General features: G+C 38.9%; 1 protein-coding gene across 5 annotated transcripts in view; it reads left to right on the forward strand.

The window, feature by feature from the left end:
- The first annotated feature begins 229 nt into the window (after positions 1–229).
- HYCC1 (hyccin PI4KA lipid kinase complex subunit 1) overlaps positions 230–14,085 on the forward strand; it is a 91,705-nt gene continuing 77,849 nt past the window's right edge. For 2 of the 5 annotated variants that reach the window (XM_082472734.1, XM_082472735.1), the window contains exon 1: positions 235–488. The gene's annotated coding sequence lies outside the window, so the exon portion shown is untranslated. Of the gene's footprint in view, positions 489–14,085 lie in introns of all 5 variants that reach the window. The other 3 variants (XM_082472737.1, XM_082472736.1, XM_082472733.1) reach the window with 3 other exon arrangements.

A 14,085-nucleotide genomic window follows, 5' to 3' on the forward strand; every position in this document is an offset into this window, starting at 1 on the left:
TCCAAGAGACCTTCTCTGATCACTATCGCCTAGTTGTTGCCGCAATCTTAACAATCAATCATCTCCCCTTGGGTGCCCCGACCACGCCTATTGCTCAGACCACGCCCACCAAGTCGCCCTCCCTCCCTCCCACCTCATGGCTCCGCCCCAGGCCTAGCAGAGGAAGATTCTCATTGGTGAAGAAGTTGCTCTGGTCCCGCCCCGGCGAGCGGCGATAGGCCGAGCTGGCGTGGGGCGGTGGCGGTTGGCTGCCTGGGGACGGGTCCCTGGTCTTGCCCGTCAGGGTAGCTGGCGGCAGTGGCGGCTCTCGGGACTGGGTTGTCAGTCCGTGAGCGGAGGGGGAAGATGGCTCGCGGGGACCCGTTCTGCTAGGAAGAAGGGGGGCAGGTGGTGCTGCTTACTCGGGAGAAAGCAGAGCAGCCGCCGTCGCTGTCGCTGCGAGCCAGACAAGTCGAGGTTCTGGAGGTGGAGCCTGGAGAGCCGTTCTGGTGAGTCCGGCCGAGCGAACCGCGCCGGGCCCCCAGGGCGGCCGGCGACCGATAACTTTTTTGTCAGGGAGGAGCCGGGGCGAGGCGGCGGCGGGGAGGGCACCGGGACTTTGTCCCCGGGGCGGCGGCTTCGTTGGAGGTAACGGCTCCCGCGCGAGGCGCCGTGGTTGGGCGTGAGACGGTGCTGGGCGCCTGGGGCGTCCGGAGGTCTGGGGAGCGGGACCGGATGGTGGGCTGCGGCCGGCGGCTTCTTGCCCAGAAGTTGGGCGCAGCCCGCCTGCTGCCTGGGCGGCGGTGGCAGCTTTGTGCGCGCGGACTCGGGTCTTTCTCCTTCCCCGGCCAGGAGCCCTCCGACCTCCCGGCGTGACCGGAGTGCAGCCGCCTCGGCCCGACCCGCCGCCCCTCGGCGGGGTTGGCCTGCGGTGGCACCCCGCCACCCCCGCCGCGGCTGATGCTCCGGCCTGACCTCTCCTACCCCTCCCACCCCTCCTACTCCTGCTTGCCACTTAAGCGAGGCTGCCGCTATCCGTTCAGTCTAATGGCCAAAACGGTCACTGTCGTCCCCCTCGTCTTTGAAAGCTGCATTCGCCTCGGTTCCCCACCCCCCGCACCCAAGTCGGACAGATTCACAAAGCAGGCACGATTCCTTCCTTGGTTATTTACACCGGAGATCTCTTCTGCAGCCCTTGCCCTCTTCTTACTAAGAGTTAGTCCTCTCCTTAGGATGATTCTAACATACTCGAGAATCGTCAGGGTTTTGTCTGAAAATTGTTGCATTGAAAGACCCGCCGAAGTTTGCACGCTTTGGCAAAACTGCTTATCCGCCCTTCGGTGTGCACATGTGTGCGTTGTACCCTCAGAGTTTAGACAGTCCTGATAATTTTTAATTTTGCCCTGGTGTTTTCGTACTCTGCAGAATCGGTTCTCTGATAAATACACTATCACACGCCTGGCAGCCGCTCGGCTCTTCAGGTAGGGGGAGTTTATTCCGCTGGCAGCTTCTACTTATCTCAGAGACCGTACTACCGGCAGGAGGGCCAGGCTGTCCTTTGGCAAATTGTTTGTCCTTTGGGTCACCCGGTAGTTTTGGGGGCAGGTATGACACCTCTTTGGTTCGTGTATCATTTTACAGTTTGAAATTTTCAGCTTTTAAAATCTTATCTGCATAAAGTCATAAATATTGGTCTAACCTTGAGTCAATGTGATAGTCCTGGGAGGCTTGTTTTCCATAAGAACATTCTCCTAACATCCATAGGTCACCACCCCGCCCCCGGCCCCCAATTTCTAAGCATTTTTTTCTTTAGGTTAATACATTTTAAGTCCAAAGCACCATATTTTTGAAGTGCAGGCAAGAAAGAAAGAAAAAAAATATCTGTAGGATATGCTTGATTGGCCAATACTAGCTTCAAAGTCAGTTATTCTAATAATTCATTTCAACAAAGTGGCAAGGGAGAAAATCATCACCTATTTTAGAAAATAAACTCTGGATTTGGTGTATTTAGCCTTTTTTGATTTACTATACTTGTAACCATAGAGGGATTATAAACCCTCTTAGTTATCAGCATTAACAGGATATGGATAGCCAGATGAGGCATTGGCTAGGTCAGTGTGTTATCCCTGCTATGCTTCCTTTCTTTGTTGTATTCCTATTTTATGAAATCTGCTCTTGGTTGCATTTTTAGAGTGGTGTTGTTTTGACAGTCGGAGTTTAAATATATCTCGTAGTCAACTATTTTACTCAGGATCCTGTTGCCTGATATTTATTTTATAATGAATATTAAGAAATCTTTAAAAAATGTTAGTATCAAGACCATTTTGGGGGGTATCAAGTTTACATTTTGTAAATAATGGAAATTATGTCAAATGTAAATTTTGCACTATCCCAGGCTGAATAGGTGCTAGGGATACAGAAATGAATGTCATAACTCTTGTCATCAAGGAATTTACTGTGTAATATGCAAGACAGATAAGTAAAGTAACAATTATAATACCCTCTGATAAGTGTGAGTAGAGATATGCCTAGTATAGTAAGGGAGCAGAGTAGGAGATGGCTAACTCAGCTTGGATGTATATAAAGTCGGGGGCACACAGTAGAGTTTTAAACTATGACATAATTTTGCCAAGTGCAGGACGTAAGTGAATAACTTTCCAAGAAGAGAATATAAATATAGTCAGTGAGAAAGCAAGGAGGCATGAGAAACCCTGGTAGTTTAGAGAAGTCATTTGTCAGTGACAAGTCCGAAGTCAGTAACGTTGACGTGACTTGAATGCAGGGGTGAGATGGGGAAATGGTGGAAGATGAGAACAGCGAGGGTGGTAGAGGGCCAGACCAGGGCCTTGTATCCTTGGCTGAGGGGTTGCGTTGAAAGTGATGGGTAAGAAACTGCTTAATGGATCTGTGTTTTGGATCCTCACTCTGGCAGAGTGAGGTAGAATCTGATAGATGCTGTCACCTCGGGAAAGAAAGGAGGAGGAATCAAGACTGAGGATTTGATTTGGTTCCATTGATTGGAAATGAGGAACACACAGATGGAGGGAAGATGATACATTCTATTTTGGATACTTTTGGATTTGAGGAAACTGTGGAATGTTCAGGTCAAGCTGTAGATAGATGTTTGGATCTAGGATGTGAAACTTGTAAGGGAAATCAGGAATAGAGGGAAGAGTGGAGGTTGAATTGAAGAAGCTGCGTTGACTTGGGTATGTTGGAATGACTCAGATTGGGAGTCTTTAGCATAATGAAAGCAGCAGTCAGAGAACAGACAAATAAAAAGCAGATAGGTGGAAGAATAGTGTGAAAGAGAGAAGAGTAGTAGTTAGAAAGGTAGGAAGAACTTCAAGAGGGATGCCAAGGGAGGAGAAATTTTCAAATAGAGGGGGAATGGGTCAACAATTTCGAATTCTTTAAAGAGGTGTCAAATAAGGAGAGACTTCAGGGACCAGTGAATTTGTCAGGAGTCCGTAGGTGACTTTGACAAGTACAGATTTAGCTGAGTGGTGGTTCAGAAACTAGTCTTCAGAAGATTGAGAAAGAATGGATGATGATAAAGTAGACATGCTTGCCTGAGGCATTTTAAGAAAACTGAGGAAGGGAGAGAATGACAGCTATAGAGCAGTGGTTCTCAATCTTACCTACACATTTACAATCTTCTGGGGGAGCTTTTAAGAATCCCGATTTCAAGGGGGAACTCTTGTACCAATTTGGGGAGTGGGACAGGACCCAGACATCAGTATTTATTTCAATAGCTTTATTGAAGTATAATTGGCAAATAATAAACTATACATAGTTAAAGTGTGCAGTTCAATGTTTAACATGTGTTTATACTCATTAAACCATCACCACAATCAAAATCAACTCCAAAAGTTTCCTAGTGCCCCTTTGTAATCTCTCTCTCTCATCCCCTGAAACCACTGATCTACTTTTTGTTACTATAGATTAGTTGCATAGATATTTTAAAGCTCCCTAGGTAATTCTGTAGGCATAGTTGAAACTGCTGCAGAGGGATATGGGTTGAAGAGATATTGTGCTTGATTTTTTTATATGCATAAAGAAAGTGAGAAGTAAGAGATTAGGAAAGTTATCTATTGGAACTAAGTCCCTGAGGACATAGAAGTAGATGGAATTTAGAGCTTTGACTGGTAAGAAAGGAAGACAATTCTGGAAGCAACATCTCTAACAAAGAATATGATATTCAAGATAGTATTTTTTGTTGTTGTTGTTATCAGCATCAAAGTTGTCATCATGTAATATCAAGATTAGTTCTCTGAAATACTCAAAAACAATTAGCATCTTAATATTATGAAAATGAATGCCGCTCAGAATAACCCCTTAAATGCAGCCTGAGACCCCTGGCACCACCATGTGATGCTTTGTCATTTTTCTGGAGGGGAGCAGATGGAATTAACAGTTTGACTATTGCTTATTGTTAAGAGCCAAGTACTGCTAGAATCTTTTTGGCCCTCTCAGAGTTAGGCTGTATATCTGCACTGTGGAAAGAGAACATTTAACATTTACAAATCTCCTGTTTAAAGTATTTTTGGTCAGAAGAAATCCTGCTTGCTTGCCCTTTGGATATATGCCTTTTAAATACATTGGAGAAGAAAATCCTTCTTCTGTGTCCCAAATGAGACAGAGAAGAGTTGTGATTAGAAGTTGTCAAAGGCCCACACTTTGGGACTTCCCTGGTGGCACAGTGGATAAGACTCCACACTCGCAATGCAGGGGGCCCGGGTTTGATCCCTGGTCAGAGAACTGGATCCCACATGCATGCCGCAACTCAGAGTTCTCATGCCACAACTAAGGAGCCCACGTGCTGCAACTAAGGAGCTGATGAGCCTCAGTTAAGGAGCCCACCTGCCACAACTAAGACCCGGTGCAACCAAATAAATAAATATTTAAAAAAAAAAAAAAAGGCCCACACTTTGTATCCTGAGAAAGGTAATTCTGCCCCCCCATCCTACCCCACTCCCCCATTCCACTTTTTCTTTTTCTTTTTTTTTAAATTTCCGGCTCAGGTTTTGGATGTAGGTGAAAGCTGAGCCCCACTGGTTCTGAGGTCCAGGGTTTGTGCTTCACTCTTGTTTCTTACCTTTGGCAGGGGGCTGAAAGCAAATGGTTAATATCTAAATATTATTTGACATTGCACTTGAGCATAAATAAAGGTGGGGTGAAAAATTTTGTCTGATTGTTTCCTAGAGTTCTGAAAATTTCTTTCATTGTGATTAAAATATAAAAGTATGATCAGACCTAGAGAGGGTAGGCATCCCTAGTTTTGGTGCAGCCTAAAAGAGTGGGACTATCAATGTTAACATGATTTTGGATACTATTGTTACTATAGTCAAAGCAATATTGTAAACATTCTGTATTTTCTTAATTACTAATGTAATACGTAATAATTGTAGGAAATTTGGAAAATTCAGGAAAGCATAAATGATAAATAACATAATACCTTCACCCATTGATAATCATTATTAATAGTTTGGTGAATATCCTTATACGTCTTTTTAAATGGGATTTACTCTTTTTTTTTTTTTAACAAAAACCCCCCCCATATTGTAACTACCCTTTTTCTGTTGTTGGTCATGCTGTTCTGTTTCTAGCTTACTTTTACATAATTGAATGAATACTTACCCGAGTCAATAAAACATTATTTTTTTACAACATAACATCATTTTAAATGTGTGGCTAATATTCCAGCATATGGATTTACCATTATTTATTTAACCAGCATTTCAATTGTTAAAAATTTAAGCTCTTTCCAGTAATTTTGAATGAATCATGTAGCAGTTAGCTTCTTGATGGATTAATCATTGCCCATATCTCTATTTACTTAAGACAAATTCTGAAATCAAAAGGTATCATATTTTAATTATTTTTGATAGATATTAATAGACTGCCTTCCAGAAAGTTTTAATTAATATTCATTTTTGTTAATTGTGCTTGAGAATGTCAGCAACCTCTCCATATTAAAAATCTGCCATTTTGATATGAAGAGTTATATCTTCTATAAATTTTTTTGTTTCATTGGTTATTAGTTACTTTAAATATTTGTATTTTTTGTGAATTATCTATTACTGTACTTTGTTTATTATGATATAAAGATATGATATGGAGACTTTTAAAAACTGAGTTATGAGAGCTCTTTGTATATAAAACTATTAGACATTGGTCAAATTACAATGCAAATAATTTCTCCAGCTTGTCATTTGCATCCTAATTTTGTTTTTGGTGTGAATTTTTTCTTTTTAAACAGATTTTTAATGTTTAGTGTAGTTAAATCTATCAAATTTTTCTTTTATGGTATCTGCCTGCTTAGGAAAGCCTTCTTGCATTCCCAAATTATGTAAGTAATTACCTCTATTTCCTTATATTACTTTCAGAGTTTTAAAAAACATTTACATCTTTAATCTATTTGGAATGTATTTTGAGGTAGAGTGGCAAGTCAATTATTTTAATACTATTTACTGAATAATTATCTTTTCCCAGAGGTTTTAAATGCTTTCTTTTTTATATACCAATTCATGATTTTTTTTCTAGGTTTTCTATTCTGCTTCATTGGGCTATATTTTTTGCTCCAGTAACTCCAAACAGTTCTAATTATTATAACTTTTTAATGTATCTTACTATAAGATTGTGTGAATTCCTATTATCTTTTTCAAAACATTTTCAGTGTTTCTCATATATTTTTTTCAGATTGCCTCTAATTCAGTTTATTAAGACCCTGAAAGAACCCAATTGGAATTTCTAAACTAATGTTTTAGAGATAGCTGTGATATCTTTACAATATTTTTGTCATTCCTTCTAGTCATCTTTTATGACTCAGTGTTTTGTAGTTTTCTTCATGTGGTTCTGCCTATTTTTAAAGTTGATTTTTGGTATTTTAAAACTTGTTGCTATTGTGAGTGGAATATTTTTTCATTGTATTTTAAAGAGGATTGCATCTTCCTGGTGGAACATAGAAAAGTTGGTGACTTGTGTATACTGTTTTCTAACTGGTTATTTTACAAAATTCTTAATTCTAATAGTTTTTATTGGATTTTGTAATAAGGCAGTTATAGCCTTTGTAAATAATGATAATTTTGTTTTCTTGCCAATATTTAACCCTTTCTTTTTAAAAAAATTACACTGATCGGAATGTCTAGAAGATTGTTAAATTGTAGTAGTGAATAGTGAGCATCTTTGGCTCATTTCTCATTTGAATGAATGCCTTTAGGGTTTCACAGTTGTGTATTCTTTTTGACAATTTTTTTTAGTATGTTAAGGAAATAGTCTTCTATTCCGCTTTTTTGGAGTTGAGGTTAAATTGGAAAAATATATTACATTTGATCACATACTCTCATAATGTATATTGAGATAATTATATGGTTTTTCTTCTTTTACCTATTGGTTGATGAATTATATTAGAAGATTTCCTAGTGGATTTCACCAATTTTGTCTCTTTGGAATAAAAGCAACTTGATAATAGTATACCTCTTTAAAGCTACATTTGGTTGCTCTGTAAGATCTCTAGTGTTCTTTTTGTATTACCTTTTTGAGGTTTAGGTTTCTGAATATGCTAGCTTTGTAAAATAGAGAGAGAGAGAGAGAGAGAGAGAGAGAGAGAAGTGTTCCATCTTTTTATAAGCTCTGGCAATCTCTTTGATGGTCTGAAATAGTTTAGCTATAAAAATGTCTAGGTCTTTTTGGATTAAATACAACTTGTTGAGATTTTAATATCTGCTACTTTCTTAAGTACTTTGCATAATTAATTTCATTTATCTGTGCACAGCTTTGCAAGATAAGTATTATCCTTATTCTGCAGATAAACTGAGACTCAGAGAGATTAAGATACTTGTTCAAGAGCAACAGCTAGTTAGTGGTAGAGAGAGTTTAAACTCAATTCCTATCTGATGCCATGATTCATGATTTTTAATCAGTACCCTAATTTTTTCCTTATCAGGACTCTTTCCTTATTCTCTATTACTGAGAAGTAAACTTAATTATTTTATTTGAGTGTCTTATTAAGTGTTTTCATCTTTGCCCAATTAATTTCAGTTTTTGGTAACCCTATCTTAATTATTACTGGTTTGTTCTGTTTTGATAGCGTATCTTCTGCTGTTTTAACAAATACAGCCCAGTATGGTTATGACAGAAGATACTGGAATGGGAATGGGATGATATTTATTTAATGCACTTTATATAATTCATGTTTTAATTTGTCAGGTGTTCAAGATCAACTTGCATTCCTGAATCCTGTTTTTACCTTGTAAGGAATGTTAAGCGCAACACATCAAGGAGCTTTGGAAACAGTACTTTTCCATTCTAGTTTAAATATTTGTCATTGTTGAAGCTTGCATCAGGGTAGGCTTTTAGTAGTAAATGTTAAATGATATTTGTTTGGTGTGTGCTTTCTGGAACAAAGAGTCTTTTGATTAGCAGATGAACATTAGTTGCTTTCTCATATAAATGCATAAGCATTCATTCAGTTGTTTGCACTAGACCTAATGAAAACATTATATGTGAGTTCTTAAACTGTGCAATGAAAATTATTTGAGGTTTCAGGTATTGGAAGATATACATTCCTCTTCTGTAGAGGAACTTACAGGCTTGGAAATTAAGGAGAATAATGTAAGCCTTAAAAGTGCTTAAGTTGGGCAAGCAATTGTAAACTCTGTTTCTATCTTTTTGAGCTCCTCTGGTTTTTTTTCCCCCTTTAGATGTAAGTAACATTTAATTAATTCAATTAGGATATTGGTTCTAATCTACATACACAGACTGTACTCCCCACCTCCACTAATGGGGGGCAGAAGAAGCTGCCAGTCTGACCTGGCACATAACATGCTCTTTGGATCTAAATGTCCAAGTTCCTGTTGATTTGTTAATCCATAGATATTATTGTGGTGGACGGAGTGACCACATGGTCCTCAAAGCAGTGCACACTTTAGTAGTTGAGAAGAGGGAGAGACTGTTTTGGGAAATTATGAAACTTTGAGTGGGTCTGGATAAAGGAATGTAGAGGAAGGTGGAAGTATTTTAGAAATGGGTGGGGGGAGATGCATCAACTAAGTATGAAAGGTAGAAATGTGCAAATCCAATAGACTGTTAGAGAAGTATGGAAAATGAGAAGAATGGGTTACGTGGGTGATAGAAGCAGAATATTGAAGTCAGTGAAGTCTTCTCAGTAGAGTTTCAGAAAGGAAGATGCTTGTGGCAAGGTTAGAGAGAAGGAATGAGTATCGAGAGAACCAATAGAATTGTCATTTTTGAGGTCATGGAGAGTATATGATGAGAACCAAATATATACTGTAAAGGGGGTTAAGGAATAAATTGGTGGTGAAATAATTGGAGGCAGTGGCAGTAGATAAGGCTACTAAATCAGAAAGCTAATCAGTGAAGAATAAATAAGGATGAAAGTAACTGGAGGGCATTAGAAGCTAATGAAGCTTCTCTCCCAGTTCTATCCCTCCCCCACCCCCTCCCCACAGATCCTGAAAAGCATTTTGTCCAACTGAATGAAGTGCAAATTGTCCGATTGAAAATATTTTGTTAGTGATAATTTGAACTATCATTGAGCATCTGTGGTGTGCCAGTGCTTTAGTTGTATTATTTTTAATCCCTAAAACATTCCTGTAATACAGATGTTATCACCTACTTTTCACAGTGGACGAAACTGAGAAAGTTTAAGTAACTTGCTGGAAAGTGGGCATGGTTTTTTTGGACTCTTCATTATGCCATGCTTCTTCTGTTTATTGAGCTGTGTTATAACACTTGGGGACATTGTAAAGCAACCATACTCCTATAAAATTAATTTAAAAAAAAACACTTGGGGAGGGGTGGTTGTAAAAGGAATATAAAGTATGATTCCTCTCCTTATAGAAAGGAGTGGAAGAGAAATTTTAGTTATGTTTGCTGTAATTTGTGTTGATTGTATTTTCTATTTAAAATGTTTTATAAAAGGATTCCTTTCAGTAAGCTCCTCTACCATATGTATAATACTTAAATTTTAAACATTTTATCTAGAGATGAAATGTTCTTTTTATCCATGATAATGATTGGTTGAGGGGAAAGGAAGTACAGTCCAAGAAAGATGATGTCAAGAAAAGTCAGGATATGAGAATTCTCTGGTATTCCAGAGGTTAGGACTCCACTCTGTCACTGCCGAGGGTGCAGGTTCAGTCTCTGGTTGGGGAACGAAGATCCCACAAGTTGCGTGGCGCAGCCAAAGGGAGAAAGAAAAAAAAGAAAAGGTAGTGTACGAGTAGTTCTTTTCACTGTGAGAGCTGCAAGTATGTTATACAATTTTTGGTAGCACCTCAGAAAGTCTAGTTTCTTCATGGAAATCATACTGAGCTTGTCACAAGATGGTAATCAGGGCAGATATTTTTCATGACACCAGATTATAAACCTTCAGAGTTTATTGTAGTATAATGTGATTTATTGAATTTGGATTCCATCAGTCAGGAATTGGTTATTGGTGACAGAGTCTAAACAGATGTTTAATTTTCTGTTATAAACCCTTTCTTTGGAAAGAATGCATAATTGAAAAGAAATACTTAAACTACTTTAGGGATTAAACATTCTTACAGGACTTTCAAGTACTTTGAGAGGAACCAACATAGAAATTTTTGCTGTACTAATTTTAGTTTCACATTCAGCTGCAAAGCAACATCTAAGTTACATTTTGCTATACTAGTATAAGACTTAATATTATTAAAAACTTTATTTAGAGGATTTCCCTGGTGGCACAGTGGTTAAGAATGTGCCTGCCAATGCAGGGGACACAGGTTCGATCCCTGGTCAGGGAAGATCCCACATGCTGTGGAGCAACTAAGCCCGTGCACCGCAACTACTGAGCCTGAGCTTTAGAGCCTGTAAGCCACAACTACTGAAGCCTGCGCGCCTAGAGCTTGTGCTCCACAGCAAGAGAAGCCACTACAGTGAGAAGCCCGAGCACCGCAACGAAGAGTAACCCCTGCTTGCCACAACTAGAGAAAGCCCGCGCGCAGCAACGAAGACCCAACGCAGCCAACAAAAGAAAACAAAACTTTATTTAAAAAATAATTTTATAATTCAGCCTCTGCTAAAACAAATTGACTGTGACCCCAGTTAGTATGAATCAACATGATCATACTGGGACTTCCCTGGTGGTGCAGTGGTTAAGAATCCGCCTGCCAATGCAGGGATCATGGGTTCGATTCCTGGTCCGGGAAGATCCCACATGCCGCGGAGCAAATAAGCCCGTGCGCCACAGCTACTGAACCTACTCTCTAGAGCCCGTGAGCCGCAACTACTGAGCCCACGTGCTGCAACTACTGAAGCCTGCACGCCTAGAGTCCTTGCTCCACAACAAGAGAAGCCACCACAATGAGAAACCTGCGCACCGCAACAGAATAGCCCCTGCTCTCCGGCAACTAGAGAAAGCCCACGTGCAGCAACAAAGACCCAATGCAGCCAAAAATAAATAAATAAATAAATTTAAAAAAACCCAAAAAACCATGATCATACGGAACTATTTATTTCATCTTTGGTTACTATAACTTTTTAAACCAAGAAAAACAACTATGTTAATAAGATCCACTGAGTTTCTGATTGAGACAAATCAAATAGAATTTTGTAGTGTAGTTAAGATTTGTTGCTTTTGTTATTATGGCTCTATTTTATTATTATGTTGCTTTTATTATTATGGCTGGATTATTTTGGGTCTATTACATTACCACCATTAACTGTTTACTTGCATTTTTTCATTGTACCCTCCCTTTGTCTGCACATTTTCTAATTGAACATCTGAACTTCTGTTGGCAGATGTCATTAATGGTTGAGCATCTCATTCCAATTTTTGAAAGGGCAGTGACTCACCTTAAGACATCAACCCAACCCATGAGTCACTTGGAATTTGGTTCTCCTAACATTTCTCTCTTCTTTTGTCTCCAACATTAGAGAAGGGAAAACTGCCGCTTAAGAATGCAAAAATCTTTAAAGGAATTAAAATAGAGCTGTGCTTTAAAAAGTGTATTTCTATATGCTATCGTTTTGGGGAAAGAGAGAGGAAAGAGAGGTGAATGATAGCAAAATGATTGCAAGATAATATTTACATTGGACTTTCTTCAACATTCCTCCTCATTTTCCTCATAGCATTTGTTTTTATTTGCTTATACCCTGATTTGCCTTGATTTGTTTCAAAAGGGATTAAAGGACACTCATTTCTGCTGTGTTTTAGGTTTACTTGTTTCCCTTAATAGACTGTGAATCCCTCAAGTCAGCGACTATGTCATACTCATTTTTGTAAATCTAGCATCTAGGACATAGAAGACATTTAATAGTTCATAAGTAAATGGATGATATTTAAGCGCCTCTGTACAAGAGAAGAGAGGTTAATTGCTGCAATCCTAGTTAATTGCATGCAGCTTTGATGGCGTTAATGGACAGAATGGTGTCTGTCCCCCCACCCCATTCCTAATCCCCAGTACCTCAGAATGTAACCATATTTGGAGATAAGGTCTTTGTAGAGGTACAAATTAACTTAAAATGAGGTAATTAGGGTAGCTTCTAATCCAGTGTGACTGGTGTCTTTATAAGAAGAGGAAATTTGGATATGACTTTACAGATGGAAGATAATGTGAAGGCACAGGGAGAAGATGGCTGCAAACCAAGGAGAAAGGCCTGGAACAGAACCTTTCCTTAATGGCTCTCAGCAGGAATCAACCCTGCTGACACCTTGATTATTAGACTTCTAACCTCTGGAACTGTGAGAAAATAATGTCTATTGTTTAAGCCACCCATTCTGTGGTACTTTGTTACAGCAACCCTAATGAACTAATACAGCTGGCTTGTATGCTTGGCTATAACAAAATCTGATACCCTTAATTTGCCTATTTCCAAGGAACAATTTGCTACACTTAATGTCAAAACCTTAGAACTTTTTACTCTTCCCCCAGCCAAGACAGGGGAAAGAGAAATTTGTATGGCTTAAGGGAGAAAGTAATAACTAGACATCTCAAATAAATAAATAAATAAATTTAAAAAAAAAAAAACAATAACTATTTGTCTCCTTCCACTTTCCTACCAATACAGTCAATGGCAAGCAGCTAGCTAATTCTCTAGTTTAACTGAATTTGTTTGGTTTGGCATGGATGAAGTGTTTATGAGTTATTTGTGTTTAAGTGTTCAAGAGCTGCCGCTAAACCTGGTTGCTTTTTCAAAGTATGGAGATGGAAGAGGAAGACTGAATAAAATAGTTATTGTGATGTTAATTTGAACTAATTGCTTGTGCATAATCTCAGCAACATTACTTTGCCTGTGTTATAATCAACAGGGCAGAACAATGTGTCTTTTATAGTGTTTTGAGACACTTCGTTGAAAGAGAAAATTTTGGACGTGTACAAAACAAGAACACTTGCTCTATCATCATTTGGAAGTAGTTTACCAGAGTACTGAGAATAGGGTAAACTAAATTAACTAGCAAACTGAATAAACCTCTCAGTCCTAGAGTTAAAAAAAAAATTGTTTGCCATAAAGCAAAACAAAACAAACAACAAAACCCTCCAATTTATGGGCAGTCAGAATTTTAACCTAATTTTGGCATTTAAGCTTCAGTCACATCCACACAGCCTGTAGTACCCTTGTTAACAGCCTGTAGTTACTGTGGTAAATACCAGCGTTACACTTTTTCATCCCCTTTCTTTTCCTTCATTCCAGTTGTTGAGAAAAATACTGAAACCAAGAATTTTCTCAAAGTCACTTGCAGAGCTGGGTCTCATTGTAAATTGAAGACTTTTGCTGTGTTACCCTACCATGTTTTTCTGTGACCGTGTAGTTCTCAACTTGGCTGCCAAACAGAATCACCCATGTAATTTATTTTCGCCTACCAATTTATTTTGAGATGAAAATATTCTAGTTTTCTGTTTAGAATGAAAATATTAAGAAGGAAAGAATAAAAGAGTAAATTATTCATGAAACAGTATACTATAAACTTTGAACTGTTGTGTGCTGAGGGTAGGGATTGTTGATAGCATGAAGAGTGATTGAGAATGGGGACTCTAGAGTTGGGCTGCTTGGGTTCTAAATCTGACTCAACTACTTACTGGTGTGTGACCTTGGACAAGTTATTTCTTTAAGCTT

The sequence above is a fragment of the Balaenoptera physalus genome (genome assembly GCF_965194825.1).
Source record: "Balaenoptera physalus genome assembly, chromosome: 8".
Lineage (NCBI taxonomy): Eukaryota > Metazoa > Chordata > Mammalia > Artiodactyla > Balaenopteridae > Balaenoptera > Balaenoptera physalus.